This window comes from Pongo pygmaeus, chromosome X, assembly GCF_028885625.2.
Source record: "Pongo pygmaeus isolate AG05252 chromosome X, NHGRI_mPonPyg2-v2.0_pri, whole genome shotgun sequence".
In the NCBI taxonomy this organism is placed as follows: Eukaryota; Metazoa; Chordata; class Mammalia; order Primates; family Hominidae; genus Pongo; species Pongo pygmaeus.
The window spans coordinates 107,810,684-107,825,665 of record NC_072396.2 but is presented as its reverse complement, the minus strand read 5'-3'; the positions used below and the strand labels follow the sequence as shown (position 1 = coordinate 107,825,665).

Genomic DNA, 14,982 nt, shown 5'->3' with positions numbered 1-14,982 from the left:
AAAGCCTTCATAAAAACCCAGAAAGACAGAGTTTGAAAAGCCCGTGGATAGCCATACATGGAGTTTGAACATCTGCCCACCAGGAGGATGGCATATCCCAACTCCACAGAGACAGAAGCTCCTGTGCTCAGGACTTTAGATCTCACCCTATATATCTCTTCATCTGGCCATTCATTTGTATCCTTCAAAATCTCCTTTCTAACTGGTAAAATTAAGTAAGTGCTTCCCTGAGTTCTGTGAGCTGCTCTAGCAAACTGATCAAACCTGCGGAGGGGTTCATGGGAACCCCGATTTATAGCCAGTCAGTCAGAAGCAGAGGCAAAATAACCTGGGGCTTGTGATTGGCATTGGAAGTGGGAGACAGGCTTGGGGACCGAGCCCTCAACCTGCAGGATCTGATGCTATCTCCAGGTAGGTAGCATCAGAATTGAATTGGAGGACATCCAGCTGGTGTCTCCTGCAGAGTTGCTTGCTTGGTGTGTGAGAAATTGGGAAACACACCATACATTTGGTCACGGAAGTGTTCCATGTTGAATGTTGTTGGGTAACAGCATAAGAATAACAGCTGTTTTTTTTCTACTCAGGCATCTACCTCTTCCCCAAATCTAGTTCCTTCTGCCCTCTGTGTGGAGAAGACTACTGGGCCTTAAGCTCCTGAAGGAATCACAGCATTGGAGCCAGCACAAGCAGCACTTCCTAGAAATCTCAAGGCTTCAGAGCTGATCACACTTGGCTAGGGCTGAGCCCAAGTTCCACGGAGAGAAACCTTTACAAGGTGCCATGGCACCTGCCTTAAAGAGGGCAGGCACCCTCATCAGGGCAGGCAACTAATAGGAGACCCTGGCAGCTTGGGAGTTGGAAACAAATCTTAGAAGACAGACTGAAACTAATAGCTAATAGTTTTTGATTACTTGGTGTATGTCCAGCCCTGTTCTAACTACTTTATAGATAATTATGCATTGAATCTGTGAAACACTCTTATAAGGAAGGTACTGTTATCTCCATTTTATAGGCAAGGCAACTGAGGCACAGAGAGGTTATATTGGTGGTAGAATACGGAACAACATTATGAACCTAGAAAATCTGTCATCAGATCCCAGGCTCTTTTTTTTTTTGAGACAGAGGAATCTCGCTGTGTCACCCAGGCTGGAGTGCAGTGGCGCGATCTCGGCTCACTGCAACCTCTGCCTCCTGGGTTCAAGCAATTCTCCTGCCTCAGCCTCCCAAGTAGCTGGGATTACAGGCATGTGTTGATCCCAGGCTCCTAACCACTAGGCACACAACATGTACATGAGTCCCCTCTCCTGAATCTCCACTTCCAGATTTAGTCCTTCACTCAGGACCTGGTTCCTGATGCCTGCAGGCTTTTTAGTGTTTTGCTGCAGTCGGGCTCTGGGGCACTGTAGCCTTAGGGCACAGAGCAAGGAGCGAGCCCCTCCCATGAATCTGCAGGAGGGCCGGGAAAGGAAAGGAGGGAGGGCAGCAAAAGCAAATACCTGGAAGCAGCTAGTAAGATAACAGAACAGCGAGAATCCTCTCCTCCCCAGGCAATACAACTGCATCCCCCACCTCTCCCAAGTACACAGATATGCATGCACTCGCATGCACATACATCTGTGCTCAATTATTCCAGCGGAAGGGCAGAGCAGGGCTGCCAGAGAAGAGATTGCTTGTTAGTGAAGGAGTTTGGCAGATGTGCCCTCCAGCTCTGTTTTTGAAAGAAGCCAGAGCTTTGGGGGCTGGGTTACCTACAGAACTCCAGGAGCTTAGAGAGTGCCTCCAGAGAGGGCAGATGCTGAGAGGACCTCAGGCTGCACTGCAGGACAGGCTCATTCAAAACTCTGTGAGCCAAGCTTTGTGGACAGCCTCCTGGACTCTTCTTGATCAAGCTCTAAGACTCCATTCTGGAACCTTCCTAAAGCAGGCTTAATGGCAATTTTTCTCTTGGCCCTGATTGTTCTGCAGAAACCCCTCCATCTTCTCAATCAGTGGGCTACCTAAAAACAAGAACTCAGTCTTCATCAGTTCCTTAGGCTTTGACTCCTCTGCATAAAAATAGTCTTGGTGACCCCTCAGTTTTCCAAGAATAAGCTGGCTAAACATGAAAGCAAGGTCTTCCCATAGTGCTTCTCTCCCAAAGGCTCACTGTACTGTGTGGTTAGAACCTGTCTACCTCACATCATCAGACAGCTCTGCAATTGGCACCTACTCTTCTATTTTTATTCTTACTTTTACAAGCTCGCATGTACTTATGCGACTCGGTCCACTAAAATAAGGATGGTACTGTCCTGTATATCTCCTAGAAGTTTTGAGAATCTGATGAGATAAAGTCCTGTATGCCCTTGTGAAGTACACGAAGTGCTCTATGTGCTAGAAGACACATCCGTCTCACACACCAGCCTGTGAGCTTCTTGTCTATCTGAGTGTTCCCTTCCTAGTGCCCAACAGAGTACTTTGTACACATTAGACTTCCAATAAAATGGCTCTTCATTAATTCAAGATATGACTGGGAGGAAGTGCAGCATTTTAGGATTGCAAATGACTATCAAGCCTGTTACTGTGAGTTGCTTCACGGCCCACGCCTTGGACTAGGCCCTACCCGTAGTCCCCAAGAGCATCATCAGATGACACAAGTGAAGCCAACATCACAACTTTTTCTTTAGAAGGGTACACTGGGAGTAGGGCTATGCTGGGCTATGAGGAGATTGGGTTAAGGCCCTGTCTCTCCCCTCATTAATAACAAGGAAGTGGGAATGAGAGCAATACCTGGGACCAACACTGTGATGGTAGAAGGTGAGGGAAGACAGAAGAAGGCATGGGGACTTTGGGGCTCTGGCTTCTTGTTCATTCCAAACTATTTCAGATCCATTCGATGTCAGCAGAATGAAGGGAGAAGGCTGAGTGAGACCATCTCCCTCTAGCAGCAGGCAGACAGCCTAAGACGCAGAGAGGGGAAATGATCACAGCCCCATAGACCTGCAGGAGCCCTTTGAGGCCACCTCCTTCAGTTTATAGTTGAGGCCCAGAAACCTGAAGTAATTTTATCCAAGGTCAAGAACCAGGGAAGGACACAGCCATGACTGGAACCCAGGCAGCCCAGCTCATAGATCAGGCTTTGATTCCCTACCCTCACACAAAGGGAAATGGTTCTTTATTATTCCATATGTTATTCCATATGCCTTAACCAGTTTGACCTTCACAGCAAGCCCAGTAGTCAGGCAAAGGGCCATCACTCCCATTTTATACCAGAGGAATCTGGGGCCCAAACAAATTTTTTCATTAACAGTACATATTGGGCCGGGTGTGGTGGCTCATGCCTGTAATCCCAGCACTTTGGGAGGCTGAGGAGGGTGGATCACCTGAGGTCAGGAATTTGAGACCAGCCTGACCAACATGGAGAAACCCCGTCTCTACTAAAAAATACAAAATTAGCTGGCCGTGGTGGTGCATGCCTGTAATCCCAGCTACTTGGGAGGCTGAGGCAGGAGAATCGCTTGAACCCAGGAGGCGGAGATTGCAGTGAGCTGAGATTGCACCATTGCACTCCAGCCTGGGCAACAAGAGGGAAACTCCGTCTCAAAAAAAAAAAATAGTATATATTGGTGACATGGCCAGGAACATAAACTAGTGCTCTTAACAGAGCAGCTGTTAAGGGCATTACGGCTAGTCAGCCAAACCTGGGTTTGAATCTTGGCTCAACATTATTACTGTCTGTGAGACCTTGAGGGAAGTTGCTTATCCTCTTTGGGGCTCAGTATTCTCAACTATAAACTAGGGAACGATAATATTACTAACCTCACAGCCTGTTGTGAGCACGAAGTAAAGCAATATATGTAGATTTCCTGACATGGTTGGAGGCATGTAGTGAGTGCTCCATAACACAGTAATTCTTCCTTTATCTCTGCACCCACCCCAACCTCAGTGCCTCTCTCATCAGGAGTCCAGTAGGAGGATGGGGAGGGGCAGTTGGTAATAGAGCTGAAGAAGTATGCTTTGGGACACATAACCAGCAGTACTCCCTTATCACCTGGCCCTAGCTCTTCCTGCCTCCCTCCCTCATCCCACCAAGGACATTGGACAAAAGAGTATCCAGAGCGGACTGGTACTCCATTTGTGTTCCTGAGCTGGCAGCATGCAAAATCTTTAAATACAAATTTTAAATCAGCAAATCCCAATTGCCTGACCTTGGATGCAAAAAGGACAGATAGACAACAGATGTAGAGAAAGGAGCCAGGAGGACCAAATACCCCACAGCTTGGGGTTGGGGGAGGAGGTAGAGATAAAGACGAAATGAAGGCGAGGAGACAAGTGTGCACAAATACGGACTCTTACCATGTGGCCGAATTCCTTTTCCCCTAGGCAGACCGTCAAGCAGCTTTGTGGCTGCTAGGACCAGGCCTCCTTGTTTCTCGGTATTGCTAAAACCAAGGTTGATGTCAGGTCCTGACACTGGCCCAATGACAATCCTAGCCAGCAGGAGCTTGGCTCAGAAGAAGTGAAAAAAAAATGATAAGCAAGTGCTCTTTGCAGAAGTCTTTCCCTTTTATGACCCCATATATATTTGTCTGTTCCTTTCTCATCTATACCGTTTTCCTAGTTTGTAGAAAACTGGCCTGCTTCTGTCTTGGGACCACTGCAAGGAAATGTTATTCCCCAGCTATAAAGTAGGTCAGAGCCAGACTGGAGACTTGCATTCCTGTGTGGTTGTCTCCATTGTCACCACTCAAGTCTCAGGGATTGCTCTTCCTAAAACCATGTCCTTGGGAGCAAGGATTTGCCCATTGTTTTCTCTTCTCTTCTCTTCTCTAGCAGAAGGTCTCTAAAGGCTACTATCTCTAGAACTGGCTATCTTCAGGCTGAAGCTAGGTTGGGCTAAAATGATCGGCCTTCAGTAGAAATCAAAGCTGAAACAGGTAAAAAGCAGGCTGTCTGAGCATTTGCCTACCAGAGACCCTTCAGCTAAGTGTCTGGGTATACTCAATCAAACACCATCCCTGCCTTTGTGTTCATACTGTGTCCCTATTCAAGAAAGGTCGTTTTCTTTCTTTCTCTCTTTCTTTTTCTTTCTTTCTTTTCTTTTCTTTCTTTCTTTCCTTCTTTCTTTCTTTCTTTTCTTTCTCTTTCTTTCTCTCTCTCTTTCTTTCTTTCCTTTCTTTCTTTTTTTTTTTTTGAGACGGAGTTTTGCTCTTGTTGCCCAGGCTGGAGTGCAACGGCGCAATCTCGGCTCACCACAACCTCTGCCTCCCGGGTTCAAGCGATTCTCCTGCCTCAGCCTCCCGGGTAGCTGGGATTACAGGCATGCACCATCATGCCCGGATAATTTTGTATTTTTTAGTAGAGACGGGGTTTCTCCATATTGGTCAGGCTGGTCTCGAATTCCAGACCTCAGGTATCCACCCGCCTCAGCCTCCCAAAGTACTGGAATTACAGGCATGAGCCACCACACCCGGCCTGGCAGTTTCCTTAAACCAGCTTTCAGGTGTCTCAGCCCTCAGCTTCCTGAGCTATGCTGCCCATTTCTCAGAGCAGCCAGGGGAATCTCTGGGCAAGTGTAGTGTTGCATCTGTCAGAAGAAATAAAGCTTTTTAATGATCCTTGAGTGAATAGAGAGGTTGGTTTCATTAAATACAGGACTGCCAAGCTAGCAGCCTTACTGATTAGGCTCCTTGGATCAAGTTCTCAGCACAAAGATGGTGGAATTGGGATTATGAGGAACAAAGGGAGCTCACATCCCAATGAGAAACATTCAGGCTGTGGAGGCCCCTTGCTGGTCTCCAACGAGGTGCTTTTGTTTCACTTTTGGTGCCCTTCAGCAGTGGCACCTCCTCCAGGTGGACCAATTGACATCCAAGGACAGGTCTAAATGTTCAGGTGCCATGGACTCGGATGTATTCCTTAAAATTCATATGCTGGAAATTAATCTCCAAAGTGACAGTGTTGGAATATGGGCCTTTTGGGAGGCTCCAACCACATGAATGGATTAATGTCACTATAAAAAGGGCTTGTGGGAGTTGGTTCACTCTCAAGCCCTTCTGCCTTATCCGTTTGAGGGTGCAGTGTTGGGGACACAGCAAGGCCCCATCTTGGAACCAGAGACCATATCTACTGGCACCTTGATCCTGAACTCTCCAGCTTCTAGAACTATGAGAAATAAATTTATGTTCTTTATAAATTACCTAGTCTTTGGTTTTCTGTTATAGCAGCACAAAACAGACTAAGACAACAGATGTTTAGCTTCTGGGCTCTTAGTATTCCCTGCTCACTACCACTTCCCTCTCAAGGAAGAAGGGTGAAGCAGGAAAATGGAAACTTGCTTTTGCTGAGCAAGTATTGGTTGCCAGACACTGCTTTGGGCACTTTCCTATACCTTATCCCATTTCTTTCTTTCTTTTTTTTTTTTTTTCCTTCAGGGTAAGGGGTGTGCTTCAGGTGCAAAGAATTTCATTGACTGGAATACTGTTAGAGTCATATTATCATCATCAGTTTATGCATGGCCCACTTTGTATCATTTTATTTCTATTTTTATTTATTTTTACTTTATTTATTTCCCTCTTTATCACCCTTCCCAATCCCATCTCCTTTCATGATGGATATGCACTCTTTTTTTGGAGACAGAATTTCACGCTTGTTGCCCAGGCTGCAGTGCAATGATGCAATCTTGGCTCACTGCAACCTCCACCTCCCAGGTTCAAGCAATTCTCCTATCTTAGCCTCCAGAGTAGCTGAGATTACAGGCATCCGCCACCATGCGCGGCTAATTTTTTGTATTTTTAATAGAGACAGGGTTTCACCATGTTGGCCAGGCTGGTCTCAAACTCCTGACCTCAGGTGATCCACCCGCCTCGGCCTCCCAAAGTGCTGGGATTACAGGCGTGAGCCACTGCACCCGGCCAGATGTGCACTCTTGTGTGTTTGATTTACATAAATGGTATTGTTCTGTACATCTTCTCTGCTTCTTTGTTTCATGTAATATTATAATTATTGAGAACTAATTCTGTTGATAACTGTGAAACTAATATGTTCATTTTAACCACTATATAATATTCCATGATTTGCATATTTTGCATTTTATTTATCCATTCCTCTGTTGATGGACATTTAGGTTGTTTTCAGTTTCTCTGTATTACAATATTGCAACAAACATTTCATGCAAGCTACTTTGTGTACCTGTGAGAGTAGTTCTAGGGGGATATAGAAATGTTGGCCAGGCGTGGTGGCTCACACCTATAATCCCAGCACTTTGGGAGGCTGAGGTGGGCGGATCACCTGGAGGTCAGGAGTTCCAAACCAGCCTAACCAACATGGAGAAACCCCGTCTCTACCAAAAATTTAGTAGAGACGGGGTTTCTCCATGTTGGTCAGGCTGGTCTCGAACTCCTGACCTCGTGATCCGCCTGCCTCGGCCTCCCAAAGTGCTGGGATTACAGGCATGAGCCATCACGCCCAGCCTCTCCAGTATTTCTATAGTTGTAAACTTTTGCCTTTCATGTTTAAGTGTGCAATACCTCTAGTGTTTATTATGTACATGGCATGACATAAGCATTTAATCTTATTTTTTTATGTAATAAGCCAATTTCTCCTATTTTATGCCTGTTATTCATAGCATGGACCTTTCCTGTGGCTCTTGCTTCATGAGCAGTAAGTCAAGATACATTCACCAAGCTCCCATCGTATTCAGAGCCCTGAAGAAGAGGGATTCTAGTGGAGTTTGTGACGCAGAACCTGCCTTCAGGAAATGTGCCATCTTGCTGGGAAAATAAAACATGGACAAAAGAAAAGGTTTTGAGAGTATACATAAAGCAACACCTAAGTGAGGATAAATAGAAACCTTGGAAACTGAGAATACATGTTTGGAGGGTCAAAAAGGGAGGAGGGTACCCATTTCTAGGCTGGGATGGATAAAAGGATTGAACTAGAAGTACAGGGACACCATTGGATATTTTCACTCTGAGATGATCCTCGAATCAAGGTAGCTTTATGCAGTTGCCACAGAATGAAAGAGGAGATAGGAGACACTGAGACTTCACCATTGGCCATTATCTGGCCTTGCTGGTCCGCTCAGAGTTTCCTTCCCATGCGCTTCTCCTTTCTTATTGCTCCTCAGCCCCAGGTTACTAATTAATAAGGAAGCAAGGTCATTTTTTAGTGCAGTTCAGGTACCCAGTCCAAAAAATCTCCCTGAATCAGCTGTCTCCATTCTCAGAGCCATGGATTAAATTGAAGGGAACTAATTCAAAATAATAATAATAACACAAAAACACTAATAACAACAGGAATAGATGTAACATAATAACCTCACACCCTTTCAGGAGCTCATATCTTCTCTATGAATATGATCTGCCTTGGTCACCAGTGGGAAGAGAGGAAGCTGATTGAAGGAGATTTTGTGGAGTGGGTGCCTGGACTCTGGTAGAAAGGGACCTTGGGGTGTGGCAGACACAGGACAGGAGTTCAGGACTTAGCTGCCTTTCTCAGCCTAAACTGGCTTTTAGTTTGCCTGCGACTTTCCTATTTGGCCAGAAAGGAAAAAGTGTGGAGGCTTCAGAGAGCTTCAACGCCCCCTCCTCCCCTAGCAGGCCCCCTCTGCCTCAGGATGCTGTGCCATGCCACAAAGGTGGTACATCTTGCCTTCCAAACTTGGCTCTCCCAGAGTCTACTTCACAAAGTACACACCAATTACCCTCAGCAGGGCAGCCTGGATTTAGTGTAGCTCACGTCAGGAGCTGATTTTGCTCCTAGTAATCTCCTTCTGCTTTAGTGGTTTGAGACTCTGGAGGGGTAGGTGGGAAGGAAACAGGGGGGCAGGTGGGTGCAGAAAGAAAAGCAAACAAAACTCATCAAAACTAACAAACAAAAAAACTCCAGCTCCCTGCTCATAATCCTCTCAGGGCCTACTTCTCACCATGGCAAGCAGTAAGCCTCCAGGCCTCCTCAGTCCTCACTCCAGCTGTTAGTAAAGAGAGGAGGCTGGCTGCTTTGCCTGGGATGATTTCAATACTGGACAAATTAAACTGGTCCTGGGGAGCTGTGGAAGTTGAAGGAGGAAAGAGGCAGAGAGAGGAAAGGGAATGCTGAAGTGAGGAATGGCAAGTTTCCATTAGGCAGCATGTCTCAGGATCTCTCTTGGGAAGGTGGTAAGGGCCTCCAATGCCAACTTGTGTTAACCCTTAACGGTCTTGATGAAGGCCAACCCTGCCCATTCTCTTCCCCATTCCCCAAAAGCAAGATGATGCAGTGCGTAGGGGTGTCAGTCAGCTCTTTGCAGCACAAAGTGATTTGCTCTGTCTTGAACCAAAGCCAAGAAGAGGAGACAGAAAGTAAAAGTCAGCAGGGTACTCACTTTCACTTCACCCAGAAGGCAGCTGGTCATTGGTGAGAGTGTAACTTTCTAAAGAAACAGAAGACACATTCCTCAGGAAAGGTTCAGGGCAACTTAGCTTCTCCGACCTCCAACTCTGCCTCACCAAGCCTCCCAAAGGCACCATTGCCACAGCCCTCATTTGGTTCCATCTGATCACAGGTCACTGAGCCCCATGGATGGATAACCATCTGCCAAGGTGGGCAGTTTTTCAAGTTATATCAGAGGCTGTGTAACTCCCACTGGCTTCTTTCCTAAGAAACTGAGGCTGGAGCCAGATTCCTTGACCCACAATGAACTGGGACTTGACTATGATATCACTCACTCCTGAGGCTAGTCTCCAGGCAATTCACATTGGTCCTACAACACAGAGGTATGAATGAATTCTTAGATCCTTTCTTAAATTCCTGCTTTGACAAGGAAAAGGCAGAATGTTGGAAAGGAAAAACTCAGGTGAGGCCCCTTGGTGTTTTTGTCCTGTCCACAGCTAGTGAAGCGTTACTTGTTCATTTTGTTTCCTTATTTGGTTTGGTTTTTCCTATTGCAAAGGGAAGTAGTACTACTTCCTCCTTAAAAACACTACCTTTCTTCCTCTGTATGTCCTCCTGTGCCTGATACTATCTGCACACTTTCCCATTCCTTTAGTGAGTAGCTGAGTCCCAGAGTCTTAAAAAAAATCATCTCCGCTTCAGCCTCAGCCTCCAAGACCTTAACAGCTTAGGCATATTAATTTCTGAGCCAGAATAGAGTCTTGCTTTCACTCACTCCCAAATGCTTGTTGAAAGTCAGGTAATTTGGCCACCACTGTATCTCTAGTATTCCTTGGCACATGGTTGGCATTCAGTAAAGATCTTTTTTTTTTTTTTTTTTTTGAGACAGGGTCTGACTGTGTCACTCAGGCTGGGGAGTGCAGTGGTGCAATCATGGCTTACTGCAGCCTTGACCTTCTCTGCTCAAGTGATCCTCCCACCTCAGCCTCCCAAGTAGTTAGGTGGGACTGCAGATGCTCACCCCTACACCTGGCTAATTTTTTTAATTTTTTTGTACAGATGGGGTCTCATTATATTGCCCAGACTATAGTGAAGAAATTTTAAACGAATCTTAGTATATGTAAAATCTCAGAGTTTTTCGCTCTTTTAAAATAACAGCAGCATCTAAAGCTTCCATTTATTGAAAAGCTACTGTGTCAGAGCCTGTGCTATGGACTACATATGGACATTCTAATTTAAAACTTAGGACATTTTTGAGGGACAGAAACTGTTATTAATTCTGTTCCACAGATGACAATCATGAGGCTCAAGGATGTTGATTAATTTTCCCACATAGTTAATAAATGGCAGAACCTAGTACCAAACTCAGATACCTTGGACTCCAAAGATTGCCTCTCTATGCCTCTGGTGATAGGAAAGTGCCATTGAGACTAAGATCACTATTTGGCTTTCTGACATGTCAGTTAGGTTTGCATAGAAACAGTTCCATGGCCACATACTTTGTTCTCAACCCTAGCAAATCAGTTTATCCAAAGGGGCTCAGGTGAGAGTGTGCTAAGTACAGAGAAGTTGCCAAGTACCCCTTTCTACTTGTAAATATCCCTTACATATGTACAAAGTTTCCGTTTAAAAAATACATTTTTATTTCCTACAGTCTTCACAGCAAGCATGAGAGAGTTTTGTTACAGCTACTCAGTTTTTAAATAAGGACACTGAAGATCAGCGAAGTGTTATAAATTGTCTAAGGTCACACAGCCAAGAAGTAGTAGAACAGGGGCTAAAATCCACTCTTCTTATTCTAGAGCACCAGAGTATAAGCCACTGGATCCTTTTGGCACATAAAACATTAGAAAACTTGCTTTGTGTCAGATGCCAACTCCCACAAAAAGATTACTGCTTGCTGGTGGCCTATGCCTGTCTTCCTAGCTACCTAGGAGGCTGAGGGGAGGATATCTTGAGCCTAGGAATTTGAGATCAGCCAGAGCAACACAGAAAGATTCCATCTAAAAAAAGATTGCTGCATTTTATTCAGACAAGGGTGAACTAGAGCCCCAGTTCTATGTCCCAAATGGCTAACTGACAATTGAGAAGAAGGCTTGCATCTCATATGTTCTGTCAGAATTCGAAACACATCATCAGGAAAACTGTTTTATGTCTTCTGAAAGTTGCTGTCTAAGGATTAGCAACCCCCCTGCCACCCCACAACAGGCATTGAATGAGGACTGGGAATGCACATCACTCCCCTCCATCTGTCCTCTTTCCCCTTTGAGTAGTCTTAATCATTTTGAAATTTCAGTGAATTAAGAAAACAGGCCATCACCCCTAGATATGACAACACCTCTCTTTGGAAGTAGGCATTGGTCGTAAAGAGATCACTGCTTTATGGGGCAAAAGCCATCAGATTACTGGGGATTTTGCACCAGCCTAAGTAGGCTTAACTCCTAAATGGCAGAGGCTTTGACAAGGATCCCTCAGAATTCTGCTAGTGATTCATGTGGGGCTTTCCTCCTCACCTCTCTACTTCTGTCACCCCAGCCCCCACTCCTCCCATAATAAGCAGTCCTTCCCTGCCTCTCCCACTGTCAAGGGACTCTTCTGTGAAAGAATAACATTCCCAGCTGGGCGAGATGGCACAAGCCTATAATCCCAGCACTTTCGGAGGCCGAGTCGAGTGGATCACCTGAGGTCAGGAGTTCGAGACCAGCCTGGCCCACATGGTGAAACCCCGTCTCTACTAAATATACAAAAATTAGCAGGGCGTGGTGGTGGGTGCCTGTAGTCCCAGCTACTCGGGAGGCTGAGGCAGGAGAATCACTTGAATCCGCGAGGTGGAGGTTGCAGTGAGCTGAGATTGTGCCACTGCACTCCAGCCTGGGTGACAGAGCAAGACTCCGTCTCAAAAAAAAAAAAAAAAAGAAAAGAAAAAGGCAGGGCGTGGTGGCTCATGCCAGTAATCCCACCAGTTTGGGAGGCCGAGGCGGGCGGACCACCTGAGGTCAGGAGTTCGAGACCAGCCTGACCAACTTGGAGAAACCCGACCTCTACTAAAAATACAAAATTAGCCAGGCATGGAGGCTCATGCCTGTAATCCCAGCTACTCGGGAGGCTGAGGCAAGAGAATCGCTTGAACCTGGGAGCAGAGGCTGCGGCGAGCCAAGATTGCACCATTGCACTCCAGCCTGGGCAGCAAGAGTAAAACTCCAACTCAAAAAAAAAAAAAGAATAACATTCCTTCTTCACTGAATTATTCATCTTTGCTGCCTTGGTATGGCAAAACTTCTCATTAAAAGCCCTGGGTGAGGCCAGGCGCGGTGGCTCACGCCTGTAATCCCAGCACTTTGGGAGCCCAAAGCAGGCGGATCACAAGGTCAGGCGTTTGAGACCAGCCTGGCCAATACGGTGAAACCCTGTTTCTACTAAAAATACAAAAATTAGCAGGATGTGATGGCAGGTGCCTGTAGTCCCAGCTACCCAGAAGGCTGAGGCAGGAAAATCACTTGACTCCAGGAGGCGGAGGTTGCAGTGAGTTCGGGCCACTGCACTCCAGCCTGAGCGACAGAGCAAGACTGTCTCAAAAAAAAAAAAAAAAAAAAAAAAAAAAAAAAGCCCTCGGTGGGAGTGACCTACTTAGCGCAGCGCGCTCACAATTAGACAGAGAGAAGACAAGGGGAGGAAGAGATGCAGTGGCAGGGGTGGGAGGCTACCCCAAAGGGGTTGTGACAGGGAGTCCCCAAAACCCAGGGACTTGAGAGACAGAATGGCACCTCTGGAGGCTCCTGGCTGCGGGGATGACCACGGTGCGCTGCTTACCTTTCATTCTTCATTCACTTGTACACATGAGAGGCAGCACACATGCTGCTGCCATGAAGACCATGGGCTCTGGGGCCAGGCTGCTGGGTTTACATCCCACATATCTTCCGAGATATGTGACCCTGAAAAACCATTTAAACTAGCCATGGCGGCTCATGCCTGTAATCCCAACACTTTGGGAGGCAGAGGCAGGAGGATCACTTGAGCCCAGGAGTTCCAGAGCAGCCTGGGCAACATAGTGACACCCCAGCCCTAAAACAAAACAAAACAAAACAAAAAATTTAATTAGCCGGGTGTGGTGGCAAGTGCCTGTAGTCTCAGCTACTCAGGAGGCTGAGGTGGGAGGATCGCTTGAGCCAGGAAGGTCGAGACTGCAGTGGGCTGTGATCACACCACGGCACTCCAGCCTGGGCGACAGAATGAGACACTATCTCAAAGAAATAATAAAATAAAAGTAAGAGGAAGAGACTAGGGTGCACGCGCTCTCTCTCTTACAGAAAGAATGGGGGCCTGGAGTGGCAAAACAGGTTAATGCGAGAAAGAAGAGGAGGCCTGGCCAGCAAATGCAGTCTTGTTATGTAAATGAAACCTCACAGGTAGCAGCTCTCACAGAGAATAGGTGGTAAATGTTCCTTTCAGACCTTTAAAGTTGTCAGAATCTCAGTTAATTGTTCCTAGATCCCGAAAAGGAAAGGCCTTTGGAAAGTCTGGCTGCAGCGATGCAGGTTTTCTCTACAAATGCAAATCTCCCCTACAGAAGACAGCTTTGCAAGGCTACTTGAGTTTGCAGGCCCTCTGAGCAGTCATTTCAAAATGTGTCAAAAAATTATATTTTGGGGTAAAATATTTTGATTTCCTTCACTAGAAAGAGGGCCCTCAGCAGAACCTGACCATCTTGGCACCCTGGTCTTGGATTTCCAACCTCCAGAACTGTGAGAACTAAATTTCGCTTATTTTTTAGTCACCCAGTCAGTGGTATTTTTTTATGGCATCCCTAGCTGACTAAGACAATGATGCTGCAAGAAACCTTGCCACCAGAGCAGCTAAGATGAGCCCCCATGGAGCAACTGACACTCAGCACTGTTGTCCAAGCTAGGGCAGGCACCAGTGCCTCCTCATCCATTCTTGTATTTATTCATTCATGTATTCATTTACAAATATTTAGCTGGCACCTACCCTGTGCCTGGCCCTAAACTAGGTGCTGTAGGGTGCACAGCAATGAGAAAATTAGGCCCAGGCCTCACCCTCGTGGAGCTTAGAGGCTACTAAGGAGGAGCATCTCTGAAGAATCACACACAATAGAGTTTTTTAAAAACCCAAGATGTTGTGAGCACCAATAAGATTGGGTAAGGGGCCAGGAAAAAACTCCAAGGCAGCTGGGTGAGGTCGCTGATGCCTGTAATCCCAGCATTTTGGGAGCCTGAGGTGGGTGGATCACATGAGGTCAGGAGTTGGAGACCAGCCTGGCCAACATGGCAAAATCCCGTCTCTACTAAAAAAATACAAAAATTTGCTAGGCCTGGTGGCAGGCGCCTGTAAACCCAGCTACTCGGGAGCCTGAGGCAGGAGAATCGCTTGAGCCCGGGAGGCAGAGGTTGCAGTGAGCCAAGGTGCACCACTGCACTCCAGCCTGGGTGACATAAGGAGACTCCATGTCAAAAAACAAATAAATAAATAAAAACTCCAAGGAGATGATGTTTAAATCTGGACACTGAGAAAGAAAGAGAAGGCATCAAACAGGCAAAGAGTGAAGGAGAAGTTGGTGCAGGTGGAAGGGCGAGGTGAGTTCCTTTCCCCGGCCCGGGTCATTTCCAAACAGTTTTG

The 14,982-nt window shown here is 46.4% G+C and overlaps 1 long non-coding RNA gene across 1 annotated transcript in view; it reads right to left on the bottom strand.

Annotated features, from left to right (window-relative positions):
• Positions 1-13,636, bottom strand: part of LOC134739067 (uncharacterized) — a 40,935-nt gene extending 27,299 nt beyond the window's left edge. Inside the window, exons 1-2 of the long non-coding RNA XR_010125531.1 lie at positions 13,159-13,636; positions 9,341-9,388 (exon numbers count right to left, since the gene is read on the bottom strand). This is a non-coding gene — a long non-coding RNA (uncharacterized LOC134739067). The remainder of the gene's footprint in view (positions 1-9,340; positions 9,389-13,158) is intronic.
• Positions 13,637-14,982: the final 1,346 nt, after the last annotated feature.